Raw genomic sequence first — 17848 nt, forward strand, 5'->3', positions numbered from 1 at the left:
ATCTAGATTTTATGTTTGCACATGAGACCGGTGTAGTTGCAGATATTGATATCTGGCATAAACGCATTGGTCATGTTAATGTACAGCAACTTAAATCAATGCAGGCCCAAAATATTGTTGCAGGATTGCCTAGATTCAAGGTTGCAGAAATGCATAAGGTATGTGAAGCCTGTCAGTTTGGAAAACATGCAAGGAAACCATTTCCTAGACATGTTCAAGAGAGTAAGAAGCCATTGGAATTAATCCACTCTGATATGTGGACTACTAAAGCTGCATCTCTTGGAGGTTGTCATTATTTTGTCACTTTTATTGATGACTATAGCAGAAAAGTTTGGGTATATTTTATGAAAAAGAAAAGTGAAGTTTTTGGGCATTTCAAAACTCTTAAAGCTATGGTTGAAAAAGAAACAGGCCTGCAAATAAAATGCCTAAGGTCAGATGGAGGGGGAGAGTACCTCTCAAATGAGTTTGCAAGGTTTTTGCAGGAGCATGGCATAAAGCAGCAATATTCATGCAGTCATACCCACAGCAAAATGGAATTGCAGAAAGAAAAAACGGGCATATTGGAGAGGCATCTCGTGCCATGCTCAATGAAAAAGACCTGCCAGATTTTTATTGGGCTGAAGCAGTTGCTACAGCAGTCTACATAATGAACAGGACTCCCACTGCAGCAATACATGGAATGACTCCAGAGGAGAGGTATACCGGTAGGAAACCAGATATTTCTCATTTGAAAATCTTTGGTTGCATTGCCTATGTTCATGTGCCAGATGAGTTGAGATCCAAGTTGGATCCAAAAGCTGAGAAGTGCATCTTTATTGGTTACTCTCTGCAGAGCAGAAAGGGTATAGATGCTATAACCCTTCTACTCGTAAGTTTAGAGTGAGCAGAGATGTTGTTTTTGATGAGATGAGTAGCTGGTATAAACCAGTAAATGTGATTGATGATGTAGATGCACAAAATGGTAATGCTACACAGAATTCACAGCAGCAGTCACAAAATATTAGTGGACCTGGAGTGTCCTCTAGCAGTGGTTCACATTCTTCGCCATGGACAGGCAGATTGAGATCAGGAGAATCTTCTCAAAGCAATGCAGATAGTGGTATGCAGGTTTCACGAAAAGGAAAAGAGAAGGTAGATCAGCCCATGTTTGATGTGAATGCAGGTCACTCTTATGTGGATGGTGAATCCAGTGGCTCAAAACAGAGCATTGATGATGAGTTGGGTATCCCCTCTATTGTTACACCTGGAGTAAGGAAGACCAGGGATGTTTTGAGAGCACCTGGAAGTGAGCCTACTTTGTGTAGGTCTACCAAAGCTAGGTATCCTGTGGATAGGCTGAAATATGATGGATTTACAGCCATCCACTATGCATATATGGTCAAAGTGATACAGGAACCAGAACCCACTTCTTTTGAGCAAGTCATGGGAAAATAAAAATGGGAGAAAGCCATGGATGAAGAAATGGATGCCTTGGAAGCAAATGCTACATGGGAGTTGGTACCTTTGCCTAAAGGTAAGAATGCAATTGGCTGTAAGTGGGTTTATAAGGTGAAGCACAATGCAGATGGTTCTGTGAACAAATACAAGGCAAGATTAGTAGTCAAGGGGTATGCACAAACATATGGCATTAACTATGAAGAAACATTCAGTCCGGTTGCAAGGATGGCAACCATAAGAGCAGTCATTGCTATGGCTACATCAAAGGAATGGTCTTTACATCAGATGGATGTAAAGAATGCCTTCTTGCATGGTGATTTGCAAGAAGAGGTCTATATGGAGCAGCCACCAGGTTATATGCATGTTGTTCATTCTGAGTTTGTTTGCAGGTTGAATAAAGCATTGTATGGCTTGAAGCAAGAACCTAGAGCATGGTCTGACAAGATAGGACAGTATCTTGTCACTATTGGCTTTCAGATTTCCAAGGCAGATTTCTCACTTTATGTGAGAAAAACAGAGAAAGGTATTATGCTACTTGTCATTTATGTTGATGATTTGATTATGACAGGTGACACTGATGAAGATATCCTTCATGTGAAAATTCTATTGAAGCAGAAGTTTGAGATGAAGGATTTGGGAGAGCTACATTATTTCTTGGGGATTGAGGTGATTAGATCACCAAGTGGGATACAGCTCTTGCAGAGGCAGTATGGATTGGACATGCTGTCCAAATATGGGATGACAGACTGTAAGCCTATTTCAGTTCCTTTGGAGCAGAATGTGAAGCTGAGCGCAGATGCAGGTGAGCTTCTGGAAGACCCTACTATGTATAGACGCATAGTAGGAAGCTTGATTTATATGACTATTACCAGGCCAGATTTGAGCTATGATGTTGGATTGGTAAGTCAGTTTATGCAGGATCCAAGAAAACTGCATTTGGATGCGGCTAGACGCATACTCAGGTATGTGAAGTCCACATTGCAGTATGGACTATTTTATGAGACGGGTTCAGATACAGTTGCATGGATACACTGATGCTGATTGGGCTGGTAGCATTTCTGATAGACGATCTACCAGTGGATATGTGTTCTCTTTTTGGAGTGCTACAGTCACTTGGAGCAGCAAGAAACAGCCTACAGTTGCCTTATCCAACACAGGGACTGAGTACAGGGGTGCAACAATGGCTGCATGTGAGGTAGCTTGGTTTCATAAGCTACTTTATGATATGCATCAGCCTACAAATGGGCCAGTTGTCATTTATTGTGACAACATGAGTAGTATACACTTGGCAAATAACCCAGTCTATCATGCTAGAACAAAGCACATTGAGGTGCATTATCACTATGTGCGGGAGAGGGTTTTACTAGGTCTTATTGATCTAGTTTATGTCAGCACAGAGGATCAAGTAGCTGACATATTTATGAAGGCATTGGGCGCAGAGAAGCTGCGCAAGTTCAGAGACCTACTTGGTGTGCAGGAATAGGGATTGAGCTCGAGGGGGAGTGTTGAGATATCGAGCTCCACTCGTGACATGCCAGGGTGACCGTTGTGCATTTATGTCACCGACGTGTCAGTTGCAGATGCAGTTGGCACACCGCCCATGAATAATAGCTACATGATAGCTATCCTTATCTACTCTAGTTCGTGGCTCAGTTAGTATGCCACCTTAGTTAGTTGAGTTTGGTTTGAGAGCCATATATAGGGTTCTTCTATTTCTTTGTACTTGAGTTCTTTTGGCTTACACAACTAAGAAGAGGAAAACTGTTTTCATCCTCCACCTTTGTGTGTATTCCCCCATTGTGCAAGCAAAAAAGCTACAAGTGAGACTCCTTCCTTCTCTCCCACAATCTTGACAACGTGATCTCCACCCTAGTCCAATACTAGTATCAAGGTTCGGAGCAGATGAAAGATAAGGCAAAAGAATGGACAACCCCAAGAATGAGAATAGAATTAAAGACTTAGCTTATCGAGTGGCCCATTTGGAGAGTGAGCGTGTCGTGGTAGAAAGAAAAGCAGAAGCGGTGGTGGAGGTAAGGATGAGGAAGCAACAAACACCTTTTTAAACACAGTACTCAATCTAACATAATCAAGAGAAGAAGAGACCATTGAGGAAATCAAAAAGAAATTAGCGGTGGCAAGAAGAGTGCTTCAACATGGACCCCATGCCAAGGCGCCCAAACCTAGCACCAGTTTAGGAGAGGAGGAGCAAAAATCCAATTTGATCACAATTGGATTAACCATGTAAGAACTCGAATTGCTAGAGTTTGGGGATCTAGAGCAATGGCCATAGCCTCCATGAAGAGGGGCTAGACTCTGAGCATGACCACATAGAAAAAGAACAACTGCATGAACCAAGCCCTCCTTTGCAAACACAAACACAACCAAAAGAGCAAGGGGAGGAAGCCCTACCCCTTGAGAGAATGGTAGAAATGAGGCACAAGCAGAGGGAGCATGTAGAGCTAGCACAAAGGAATCTTGCTGCTACAGGTTTCACATGTGGCCATCCCTCAAGGAGAGGAGTGTGATCTTGTGAATTGGGACTAGGAACTGGTAGTATGGGAGAAAGGGGAAATTCATAGCCATACCTTCAAATTCGCCTTCACCTTCCATCAAACATTGAACAAGGTATTATCTCTAAGGGTGGTGGAGGATGTGATAAAGCTCTCAGCGAGGCTGGGGAAGAGATAGTTAAAGGAGAGAATGAGGCACCCCATGAGGTGGCAATAGGAGCTTGTGGATTATTGAGAAGACAAGGTGGTGGAGGTGCCTAGGAAAGTGGAAGGGTATGAGGCACAACCTAAATGGTGCGAAAACATCTTAGACTCAAACTTAGATGTGTGGATGACATTCTATGGCACACTACTAAACGAGAGGAATGATCCTACCTACATGCCCTACCCGTGAAGAATTGGAGTTGACTTCAACAAAGAAGTGCATGGTAGGTATGACTTCCTAGGATCTACAATGTGAATGTTTCATCTCAAGAAGAATGCTTAGCCTTCACTGAAAGGGACATCTGTCCATCAATAGCAAGCTTCCTTAGAAAATTATTCTCTTGCCCAAATGTTGCTTTCATTACCACATGTAACTATCTCTGCCTTTTGCAAATACTACTAAAATAAAATCCCACTACAGAGAAAGAATGGTTATCACCCCTCTGTTTTGATATTAATGCAAGAATAGATAGTTGCACAATGGCCCACTACATGATCAGAGCCACCCTCTTGACAACATTTTGTATGAGCCTATTAGAACATATGAGTGACAATAGGTTCATCGGGTGCAACCACCCGTTTTTGTCATCTACGCCCCTCAATGTAAGAGTCAACTTGAAGAGCTACATGCAAAGTAGAGCCTTTCTAAGCAAATCCCTTAGGCCTCCCCACAACTTGGCCCTTGCCTATGAACGGGATGCCACTTAATGTGCTCCCTTATAATTTTAAAAAAAGAGAAAAAAAGAAAAAAAGAAAAACTAGAAAAGAAAAGAAAAGAAAGAAGTGGAAAAGAAAAGGAAACATAAAAGAAATCCATCCATTTTTACTCTACGAATGTCACAATCACTACACCTAGGGACCACCCTAGCGCCCCCCCCCCCACTTCACAGTGTAGGGCACTTCAAGGGCAAGACATTTTGATAGACATGTCTTCCTAAGTCACACTCAAGCAGTTAAAAATTCCACTCATGTAGAACTCTATAGGATTTAATGTAAAATCTCTCATGAGGTAACATGCAAAGTCAAGCAATTTAGGATGAGAATCTATTTTGTAAAAGCATTCCTATTCAAGAATTGCAACTCTCTTGTGAACTATCCAAACTGCAACTCCAAAAATGTAGCATTCCTACCATCCACGTAATAGCTACTATGAGACTTTATGACCCCTCCAAGGTAGAAGACCTTAAATGCTAGTGTACCTCATCTAGTTGCTTCACATGGAATTGGCACCAATAGCACCTCAAAATGGCCACTAAAGATAGCTATCATTTCACCTTGGTAGAGCAACATTGTACTATTAGTTTGTGGGCCAAGCTACTACAATTCAACATCCTTATGATCATTTCTTGAGGCCTACAAACTTGATGCACTTAAAGAGTTTCTCCATCATTGATGGAGAATATCCTGACAAAAGAAAAGCTTTATATTGCCAGTTGCTTTAATGGACCCTCATTACAACCCAAAACATCTTCATAAATGAGCTCACACCCTGCACCCAAAGCCTAAGTTTTCTTCTTGGTCCAATTTCAAAGGAATCCTTGGCAATCCTTACCACAAACCTAACTCTCATCAATCATTTCAATCTTTATCCATTTCTAGAAATCCTCACTACCATCTCATATGTAATATTTGTAAGGAATAAGGTCATATAGAAAATGATTGTCGACAAAAAGATAGATCCAACAAAAATCACTCAAGGGGGCAAGCTCACTTTGTTAGCATTGGAAATTATGACATAGAAGATCCATCAAATAGCATCATCAGCTTAGTTACAAGTGTTTGGATACCTCATCAAGACTCCAAATAAGAGTACACATGGTTCCTAGACTCTCGAGCTACTCATCATATGACTTTTCACAAAGAATGGTTGGTCAATTTTAAAGAGATGTCTACTCCACTCAGTGTAGGCATCGGGGACAATAGCATCCAACAAGCTCAAGGCTATGATACCATTAAAGTGGAGATTCCATATAACCACATAATCAAGGTACACAAAGTCTACTATATCCCAAATCTCAAGAAAAATCTTCCAAGCATTAGTGAGCTCACTTTTCAAGCTTCTCTCACTACTCGTATCTTCAAGGATCACTGTATATTGCAACTACTTCCACCTTCTCTCAAACTCACTTGTCCAAAATTAGGTAGGATTTACACACTTGGTTACTCAATACTTGAACCTCTTGCCAATGTTACCACTAATTCCATCTCACTCTGTAGTACACAACAAGACTCTCTTCTATGGCACTTTTGACTTGGTCATGCCTCTCAACATGTTCTCCAAAAACTTATCCCCAAGAAACGTGATTTGGGCATCCCACTTTCTCTCTTTCAACTTCCATTTTATCAAGCCTATGCTCTCAACAAAGCCATGCACCTTCCCTACTCTAAATCTCATTTGCTTACAAATCAACCCCTTCAATTAGTACATTTCAACATTTATGGTCCCATCAATCCTATCTCACTCACTGGAGAAAAATATTTCATGGTACTCACTAATGGTTACTCTAGATATGCTATTGTATATTTTCTCACAAGGAAGTCACAAGTATTTTCAAAGTTCCAAGAATACAAAGAACGTATGGAGAATAAGCACAAGTTACGAATCAAGGCTCTACATACATATAATGGAGGAGAGTACACATCCAATGAGTTCAAAGACTACTACAAAGTGTTTGGGATTCATCATGAGCTTAGCATACCATATCATCCACAACAAAATGGAGTTGCTAAACATAAAAACCGCACTTTGCTAAATACTGCAAGAGTTATGCTGCCAGTAGCCTGTCTTGAAAAAGAATATTTGGAAGAAGCAATTGCTACAACAAGTTATCTTCGAAATAGGTTGTATCCTACCTCTCTTCACAATCACACTTCCTATGAATTATGGTTTATTATCCACTCTCCTAACTTATCAGATCTGAAGATATTTTGATGCATTGCCCTTCTAGTCAACAAAGACCACAAATCAAAATTCTCACCAAGAGCCACACAACTTATCTTCACTAGATATGGTGAGCCTTATAGTCACAAAGTCTACAAATTCTATGATGCATAGCACAAAGCTTTTATTTATGGTAGGAGTGCTATCTTCAACAAACTTCATATCTTTTTGGCCTTCTCAACCACCAAAACTCTCAATCTCTTACTCTCTATCCCATTGCCCCTTTGTAACCATATCTTCAAGTTCATCCCCTGCCACTCACACATCTAATGCCATGTCCACATCTTCAAGTTCATCCCCTACCACTTATAGCTCCAATGCTAGTTCCTGCCTCTTATCTATCCACTTTCCTCTTCATAAGACCTCCAATCCACATGCCACATGGGACAACACCCTAAACCCACAAGAATTAAAAGTCCCTAATTCAAAAACTAATTGCCAAAGTGTATTGACTCCTTCTAGCTTATGACTTGTAGGAGCACCTAGATCCTCACACAAAATTCAATGCTTCCATCCCCTATCCACTTCATGCTTAGTCCCCCGTATACCCATCAAAATGCATCATGGCAACCCCTTCAATACCTTCAACTTGTGACTCAGGCCCTTCAAGGCATCCACTCAATAGATGCTGCCCAAAAATCCATGATAGCAAGCCACAACTGCAGATTGTACCATGCATGCTGCATCAATGCTCTTTCTAGATCATATCTCCTCCACAAATCCATCCCCAAATCCTCGCCAAACCAGATAATTAATTGTACCTTCAAAGTTTCCTCCATTTCAGTTCAATAATGGTTCTCAAACTCTAGATATACAAGCAAGCCATACTCAATACACAATCGATAAGAACTTATCCACTCCATCCTTATTGTCTTCAACTTTGCAACAATCTCTTTTGTCCTCTTCCACTCCTGAGTAACTCCATTCAACAATAGCAAGGAATTAAGAAAGAAAAGCCACCTCTAACTCTATCATAAATCTTTGCATGTCAACAAGGATAGCTACCATGTCTTCAACCTCCAGCAATTCAACTGCTACTGCTCTCATTGTCACTAGCCTTAAACCTCCATCTCCCATCTCCTCCTCCAAGCCCATTGCTCTCTTCAACTCCTCTAACTCTGAAGATGATGATGTCATGTCCTTGCCCACTCTATGCTACCAGATCTTGGATGACCTCTATGTCCAAGCTAATATGGCAGTTGGAGAAGCAAGAAATCCACTTCATGATGGCATTCCCAAGCCATCAAACTATCCTTTCGTCACTCAAGTACTCCAAAGTCATGAAGCTTTTCATTGGCAAGCCACCATGATTGAGAATGTAAAGAAGCTAATTCCCACAGCAAACTATAAATCTGGAAATACAAGAAGATAGAGTAAATTGCCAAGAAATCATAGCCAATGTGGCTAGACTAAAATCATGACCATTAATGGTTGAAAATCAGTTTGGTGAGAGGCTGTAACATGGTATGCACCCCAATGCCATGGTGGCTAAGAGTATGCACCCTCTTAGATGGTGGAAGGTTGAGACCTCAAACATGAAATGTTGAATTAGCCAAAAAGATACTTGGCAAATTACATCTTAGCCCTTTATACTTAACACTAGTAGGCTAAATATTGGCTAGATTTTTTTCTTTATTATAGAGGAATACAAGGCTTTTCTTCAAAATCACATGTGGGCATTAGTCCCTCTTCCTCTTGGGCAATTAGCAATTAGTTGTTGCAAATGGGTTCTTCCAAAAATCTCAAACCGAACACTACCATTGACAAGTATAAAGCTTACCTCGTAGCTCATGGTTTCAAAGATATAGAAGGCCTCCACTATGGAAGTACATTCTCTCCAGTACTCTCCATGACCTCCTTATGGGCATTAGTTTCTATGGCTACTCATTTCAAATTACTTCGACATCATGTTGATGTCAAAACTGATTTCCTACATTGTCACTTACATATCATTACATCTATGTTCTCATTCAAGGCAACATAGTCATTATCCTAGGCCTCTAAATGTCAATGACATCCTATCCAAGCTAACTCTTATTATGCAATGTCAAAGGCCAAATCTATAATATCCTCCCAATTTGCTATAATGGGTTATGGTCCTATGCATTACTATATTGGCATTGAAATTGAACAATTACCCAGATCCATAAAATTGCATCAACATACCTATATCATGACTATTCTCTCCTGCTATTCCAATAAAATTGGTAATCCTATGGTCACTCATCATTCAAAATCTCTAGCTCAATCCATCTTCATTTCATTCTCTCTCCAATGAGCAAGCCCGTAAAATGGAAACTATTCCCTCTATGGAAGCACTTGGATATCTTTGGTATTTGATTACTTGAACTAGTCCACACTTGTCTTATGCATGACACATTCTTTCCAAGGCTATGCATCAACCCATGTACAAGCGTTGGAAGCACGACTGAAAAGAGTTTTGAGATACCTCAATGCCACATCTCATGTGGGGATATGTTTTTCTAAAGACAACAATGACTTTATTTTAAAGGCCTATTGAAATGCAAATTGGGGTGGAGACCTTGCTACTAGAAGATCACTCACATGCTTCATTGTTCCTCTAGGAACACTAAGTAGCAACACTCATCAATGGCACTCTCTACTATGGAAGCTAAATATGTAGCATGAAGCATGGAAACCCAAGAACTTATCTACATTAAGAAACTCCTAGAGGACATTAGTTTTGGATACCATCCTCAACAAATCCCCATCTCCATCAGCAACAAATCATGTATCTCTATGGTTCAATGCTCCAAATTAAGTCTTAAACTCCACCATATTGATATGAGATATTATTTTGTAAGAGAGTTAGTAGAGAATTTTTATATCACCCTTGATTATGTCCCCTCCTGTGACAATGCTACTGATTTTCTCACCAAATTAGTTCCACACTTAAAGCACAAAATGGTAATGCAAATCCTTTGCATGCTCTAGGGGGGGATATGATATCATAGATGGATACAAATCATGATCTTCAATGTGGTACTCCTTTTTTCCACTTTTATCTAGTTATGTTCAATTAGTTTTTCAATGGAATCCTTTCGAGAGGGGACGTTAGGATAAAGTTCGAATAAGATAAGGCTCTAGATGCTGCCAACGCAATTACTATTCTCACAGTTGCCAGTTTAGCAATGGAGTTGAATGTCTCCTCATAATCAAGACCATATTGTTGTTCATACCCTTTTGCCACAATTCTTGCCTTGTATCTTTCCAATGTGCCATCTGATTTGCACTTCACTTTGTATACCCATTTGCATCAATAGCCATTTTTCCTTCAGGAAAATCAACCAAATCCCAAGTGTCATTTTCAGCCAATGCTAAATATTCCTCATCCATTTCCTTAACCAATGATAATCCAAAATAACTTCAGAAAACTTTGTGGGTTTCTTGAAGCTAGTGACTTTTGCCATATATGTATAGTGCCTCACTGTATTACCACTGTATGTAAGCCTATCCACAGGCTTCCTAACTCTTTCCGATCTCCTCAACTAAGGTTCAGTATGAGACTCTCCTCTCTCATAAGGTGGTATGTATCTATGTCTCACACGAGGAGTCACGACTAATGGAATACCAAACTCATTATCTAGGCTGTCAGTGCTAGGTGAATCATAACCACAAGTGAGTGGCCATGTAACATCATCAAGTTTGCCTTTGCCTTTGCCTTTATCCACATTTCTCCTCCTCACTGACATACCCGTGTTAGTGGACTGTAACATGTCCACCTGTTCTCTCGTAGGACACGTCTTAGCAGCCCATCAGGGAAGAGAGTCCAGAAAGCGCCGCCCGGCACTCCCACGGAATGACAGGGGGTTTGCAATCTAGGTCTTCCCGAGTCTACCACGAAGCAAAAGCATTCCGACCATTCCCACTTAGGACCGACCTAAATCGGGGTTTTCCTAGTGGTCAAATTCCTAGAACGGTAACTAGCGTCGAACCCCAAGCGAACTACTTTACACAGAAACATCAGGGTCGAAGCGGATTCATGCTGCACTTGGTTCAAGGAGAATGGGAAACGAGAGGGATGCAAAGCTCGACCTCTCTACCCATAAGGCATAGTCCCATTCCGTTCCCCTAAAACAGCACAAATCGGGACTCTAGCTTCATAGATTCTAAGTCAGCGTTACCTTGCTATCAATTTTCTTCGAGAAAAGTTCCCGGCCAACTGGGACCACCCTTTTGTAGGACGGACCCATGGCCACATCTGTCGCACTTTCCTCAAGGTTGCTTTAATTCTCTAATTACCTATCACATTTAGTTTGACACGCAAAAACAGTTTCCTTAATTAGCCAATTAGTCACTGGTTCCTTCACGTAACTTAAGCATTGACATAGAAAAACAATGTCAAGCAAGTTCCTTTTCAACAATTGATCTTATTTATCACTCTTTGGAATACATCATAATAATCCAACTTGTAGGCTAATCCATAATCCGCCCAGAGGCAATCCATAATCCGCTCGAAGGCAATCCAGCAATCCTCAAGGATTACTAATCCAAGTTTCCATCCGTTGACTAGTATGCGGGCCTCGAGATTCAATCTCGAGTCACGTCGGTCTCTTGTGTAGGACCCAGAGGCAAGGGATTTACGGCTAGAGCCCTCGCGGCACCCAAGCGTCCTCCTGCTCCAAGTAGCGCCCACAGAGAGACCTCTCGCGGCAGGTTCGGTCCATGTACCTAGCGCGGCCAACAACCCCCTTGGTTAGGGTCAAGCAGACAGTCGAGGTTAACTGAAGCTGCCTCTCTCTCCAGGCCTTCAACCTGAAGCATTAATTATCTTTCCATATTTAGTTCCTTGAGCAAAGCAATACAAACAGTGCTCCTAAACTGAACAAACACAATCAATCCAGTGGCCGTTTGTTTGGCCAACTGCTAAGCTGTGAATCCTTCTCTCCGAATGCATCCAGCATTCAATCTGGGGTCGGTTGCGACTTGGCAAGATCCCCAAGGGTTTATTGTTTGTTTACCCTTGTATCCTTAGGTTAGGGTTTATACCTTGTCAACCCAAATTAGCAAACACCTTAGGTTCCTTAAGTTAAGATAGTAAATCCTGGCGAGCTCGTTGCTCTAACTTGATTTGTCAATTGCTTGCTAGGCAATTCATAGTTACCCTAACTTGGCAACTTAACCTTACAGAAGAGTAATGTAACAGGATGACTACTCATCCTCTCACAAATTATACTTGTACTTAGAACCTGCCAACCTTGTTCCAAGGAGTGGCAAATCTATCTTGTGATTTAAGCACAAACCCATGCGACATTGTAACTTGTTGCATAGGAGTCACATCTCACTTAGGGGATCATTTTTCCCATCAAACAGCGTTCCTTGGTCAAGAAATATGTTTGGTCAAGTTGTAGGGTTTGGGAGTCCTCTTGACCCAACCCAACCCTAACCATACTAGGCCGACAACGTTTGGCCCTAGGGTTTCTAAACTCAATCGAAAATCTAGTATTAGCCCAATTTACCCTAGGGTAAAAACCCTAGATCGTCATTGTATGGGTGTCCAATTAACCCTAACATTGCGAGAATGTGGGTAGGATCCTTGGGAATTGGAAGTCTTGACTTGGCATCCCAAGTGTGATACTAGGCAAATTTTTTAGCGTACTAGACCCTACCTAGCACTTTGAAGTGTTCGTCGTACCAACTAGTTATGCTTTTATGAATCCCTTGAGGGTTATGCCATTACAAGCGATTTATCTAAAACGATCTAATTGTCTTGCGATGAGAGTGATCTTGGCTTAGAACAGATGCAAATAAATTCACGATACAACATTCCGTGTAAGTATGCGAATTATAGACTTTTCCTTCTATGCAACTATAGGGTTTGCAATGACCATTTCTTTTCCTTGCAAAAATCATAATGATTGACAATTTGGAGGATAATTCGCATAAAACCTACATAGATTTACATCAAGAACTATACCTATAAACCTTTCGTTTAATGCAATTGAATTCATGATTTAATGCATCTTTTCTAAATCAACTTTGATAAAGAAGTTCATGAATGTCATAAGATTATTGTTGACTTAATCCATTCAGTGGCACTCAACCCGACTTAAAACGCAAGCATCTTCGCACGCAACAGGCAAGTTCATGGTTTCATTTCCATGCAATGCAACTACTTGGACAACATCCAATGGACGACAACGATTATCTTATACGAATCCACAAGTAGAAAATTATTACCTAAATTCCTTATGCGCTTTTCTTTTTCGCGGCCAATCAAGGATGCATTTAAACAATTCCATCTTTTTTAACCTACGCAATATGCGCTTAGGATTTGCAACTTGGAAATGGAAGCAAACCCAAATGCACAACATGCACTAACTCTTGTAAATTGTCCAAGGAGATAAATTTCCCAATGTATTTTTAACTTGACTACGTGAATTAGAGACATACATAATTGCATTCTTTTCATGCGAAAAAAACAATTAAAACCTACAAAAGTTGTATTTTCCCAATATACATGATGTAACAAGGCGGTGACTCTATATGGACTAATTTTGACTTTCATAATAAATATATCCCTTACATTAAAGGCTTTTACATGGCTGTGAAATATATGCTTGTTAGAAATTTAAAGTGTTTTATATAGTTACCTTGGTGTTTCTAAACACCACCAATATCAATGAGAGAATCTACTTAATGTTTTTTATTATTTCAATAACATTAGTTAATTGTGTTGAAATTTCTTATAAAGTGGTTTAAATGCTATTTTATACTTTATGACCATCTATTATACAAACATACTCAACAAATGCTCATGAGTTAGGATATCACAAACATTTCATAAGTGGTAGTGCAGCTATCTACAAAAGTTGTATTTTTCCAATATACATGATGCAACAAGGCAGTGACTCTATATGGACTAATTTTGACTTCCATAGTAAATATATCCCTTACATTAAGAGCTTTTGCATGGCTATGAAATATATGCTTGTTAGAAATTTAAAGTATTTTATGTAGTTACCTTGATGTTTTTAAACGCCACCAATATCAATGAGAGAATCTACTTAATTTTTTTTTATTCTTTCAATAACATTAGTTAATTATGTTGAAATTTCTTATAAAGTGGTTTAAGTCCAATTTTATACTTTATGTCTTAGCTAACAAATAAGTCTTAATTAATAATAAAATTTATGTCTATTTCTTTGGAAACACAAACCATTGGTCAAAGGTTAAATCTTTGGTCTTAGAAAAATCATAAACTTCTAGCTTGGTATATAAATTTTCATTTTATGATATGAAAGTTCATTTAGCTAGTCAAAGTGTGAATCTAGTTGATTTGGCTAAATCCAATATCCATCTTATCCATATATTGTCAAGATAGATAGAAATTTTGAACAAAAGATATTTATATATCATGCATATACATACAAAAAATGCAAATGAGGTGAGCAATTATTTAACATACTTTTGTCTATTGGTTTACACAAAAAAAAGAACCATCACATCATAGGTTATCCAAAATTATTACTATATGGTATTAGATCAACTTATTAAACCACACCTAGTTAGTGGTGACTCTTTTAAGGTTATAATTCATGAAACTTATACATGTCACTTTAAATGATGCTATATCTAAAAGAAGAAACTCATAATATAATATCTTCAAATCCATAACATTATAAATTTTGGCCATGATAACATATTTTCATATAATATTTAAGGCTCTTATATTCTAAATTCTCTCTACACTCCTTCAAACCTTTGTATTCTTACATTAACTTGGAAATTTCCTAGGTATATACTGGTTAAGCCTCCTTGATGTTTCCACCACCATACAACATCATATTTTGTTAGTATGCTAGAAAAGATAGAGGTGAATTCCAAATATCCTAATAACCACATAGCTTACATTCATCATTTAAGCTCTCAAGATGTGTAATCACATATTTGTAACATAAAAAGTGCCCTTTAAAGATAAACATAAAAATAGTGCTCTCTTTCATTCAGAAAAGTAAGACATACATTAAAAGTGGGACTTAGGAAATTCCCAAAATCTCTAATATGGTGTTAAAAATAGTATCCTATACACCAAGGGCACTTATGGAGCAAAAGGCCATGGTTGAGGACTCAACACCACAACAACAAGGATCAGATTATATGTCATTATTGTGGCAAGATTGACCATACAACCAATGAATGTTTCCACAAGAAAAGAGCACAGCAGATGTAGAATGATCACCACTAGAACCACTTCATGAATGAAGAAGAAGATGCTTATGCTATATTATCAATAACTTTGATAGATTGTTCTAAATAATTTTCATTGTATCTTTTGCCAGTATTCCACATCCTCAGTGCCCAAGAGGATGGGATTCTTTTCTCTTTCCTGCAACCACTGTTGGCTCAGGCGATGTCGATAAAACCTTGTGAGAAGCCTCCCCGTTCTCTAGGACCACCCTTTCGTAGGACAGACCCGTCGAGGGTTATGTCCACCCGCTTCCCTTAATAGCTTTAGTATTCTAATTAGGTCCTACTGCATTTATGTGTGACCTTTGGCCCATGAATCGAGTAGTGTCCTCTTTGGGTTAATCCGCAGTGTGATCATGGAGGTGATCCACCCGTGCAAAATATCCTTCCTTAATTAAATCCTTTAAGAATCAAGCACAAACAAGGCAGTCAACTCTAATATCATCTTCTAAGAAAACATTCATTTATCCTCATGGCATTTTTTCATCACAGACCCTTGCCATGTATTTACCATAGATTACAAGCACTTGAAATAATCATCCAAACAAAAAACCAAGAACCAGTTGAATGTAAAAGCATTTAGGATGTTGTTCAAGCAACTAACAAAACCAATTGCATTCTTTCCAAACAATGCAAGAATAGACAGTATAACATTTCCATCGTATATTTACTCTCCCCCTTGGGATCTAAGAGCAATACTATGCAAAATGTTTCTTAACACTTCCTTCCTTTAGCTAGGGCATGGCATATGGTATGGATTCAAACATTATTCATGATGTAAGTTCTATAGGTCACTTACATTGATCAATAACCCAACCCTAAATTGAATTAGTGAAAGTCATAGTTATCCAACGGATCTCAAGACATCTTAGTTTTAATCTTTATGATTAATTTCTTGTACTAGCTCATAGTCAAACCATGAGGCAAACATGAAATTAACCTCATATATCAAAATATGTTATAGGCATAACGTGTAAATACTTGATAAGATAAGTGTGAGATTATCTCAAGTAGCTAGACTCCAACAGGCCTTGCCTTAAGCTAGAATCTAGTTCTTCTTAATATTTGGGCTCTTAGGCTAAGTACTTTTGAAGTATCTAAACTAGTACTTTCTATTCATGATTCTTAATGTCATATTCTTTTAGCAATTATGCTATTTGTAACCCTTGACTATGCTTTAACCTAGCACTTCTATGCACAATCTTTTAATGTCATTATTTTAACGACTATACCATTCATAACCCTTGACTAATTCTTTCTTGTAATTGCTCTACCAGCAAATAAGCCATATGCAACTAGGTGCAATTAACTTCCCTTGATACATGTACTTCGCAAACTCCATCTTTTGAATACGTGAGATGAAATGATCCATACTCATGCATCATAGTATAGGCTTAACATATCTCATATGAGAATCAAGGCAAGCATCTATCAATTTGAAAATACATTACTTACGATCGGTACCGCAGTTGGATTTACAATGTGTATTGCCTGTAGATTGCGATCACGATGCGCGTGATTTCACAAATCCTCTCTTTATTTTTTTATTTTTATAAAATATCCAAACTAACTAAAACATCACTTGCCTTTTCTTTTAAATAACATCTAGTTCTAGAAATCTCCATATAATATCTAAAATATCTAAAATATACTAGTTTTGCCCAAAATCTAATATTTTTGGACCATCCAAACTATACACATTATTACTAGTGATTAATATAGCTCCTAAGTCTCGTTCACGTTGTAACTTCCATGAAGGGTGTCTACGGTCCTTGTCAATCCGAGAAAAATATCAAATTTATGACTCTCGGTTTTTCTAAATAAAATATTTTTAATTAAATAAAAATTATTAGTTATTAATGTTAGTTAGTTTTTACCTTAGTTAATCTTTAGTTAGTAACCTTACTAACTTATTAATTGATTAACTAACTTTCGAACTAACCAACTAACTTTTATTGTGTGGAAATATTACATAGGCACCATGTCAGTAAACTAGTCACCATGAGGCATCATATAGACACAATCTTATGTCTAACTGGACAATGCATAATGTCCATGTTGCTTGCCCTTTTGATTGCCGTGCTTCTTCTAGCACTCCTTGGCAATGTGACCGTACTTACCACAGTAGTGACAATCCTTATCCTGGTTAGGATTGTTAGAGGTCCCATGTGGCTGCCATGAGCCTCTGCCTCTAGGGCTAGATCCCCCTCTGCCTCTGAAATTTCCACCTCCTCTTGCATTTTAACTCTATTGATTATTATTGCCATAAGACACATTCTGCTGAGATCCTCTACCAAAGCCATAACCTCTAACATGGCCGCGTTGATTCGAATAAAAAATAGAATCCTTGCTCTTAGAGCTGCTAGAACCTGTGGTGGCCAAACCCAATTTAACTTTCTCATGAATGAGCAATGCAACAAGCTCATTAAAATTTGGCATTTCAGCTTGCACAGATATCGAAGTATCAAAATATTTATATTCAGGTCCCAAGCCATTTAATGCAATTGCCCAACCATGTCTTCATCCTCCACCTGAAGCCAAT

This window comes from Lygodium microphyllum, chromosome 19, assembly GCF_053477565.2.
Source record: "Lygodium microphyllum isolate KBCC chromosome 19, Lygodium_microphyllum_v1.1.10, whole genome shotgun sequence".
Taxonomy (NCBI): Eukaryota; Viridiplantae; Streptophyta; class Polypodiopsida; order Schizaeales; family Lygodiaceae; genus Lygodium; species Lygodium microphyllum.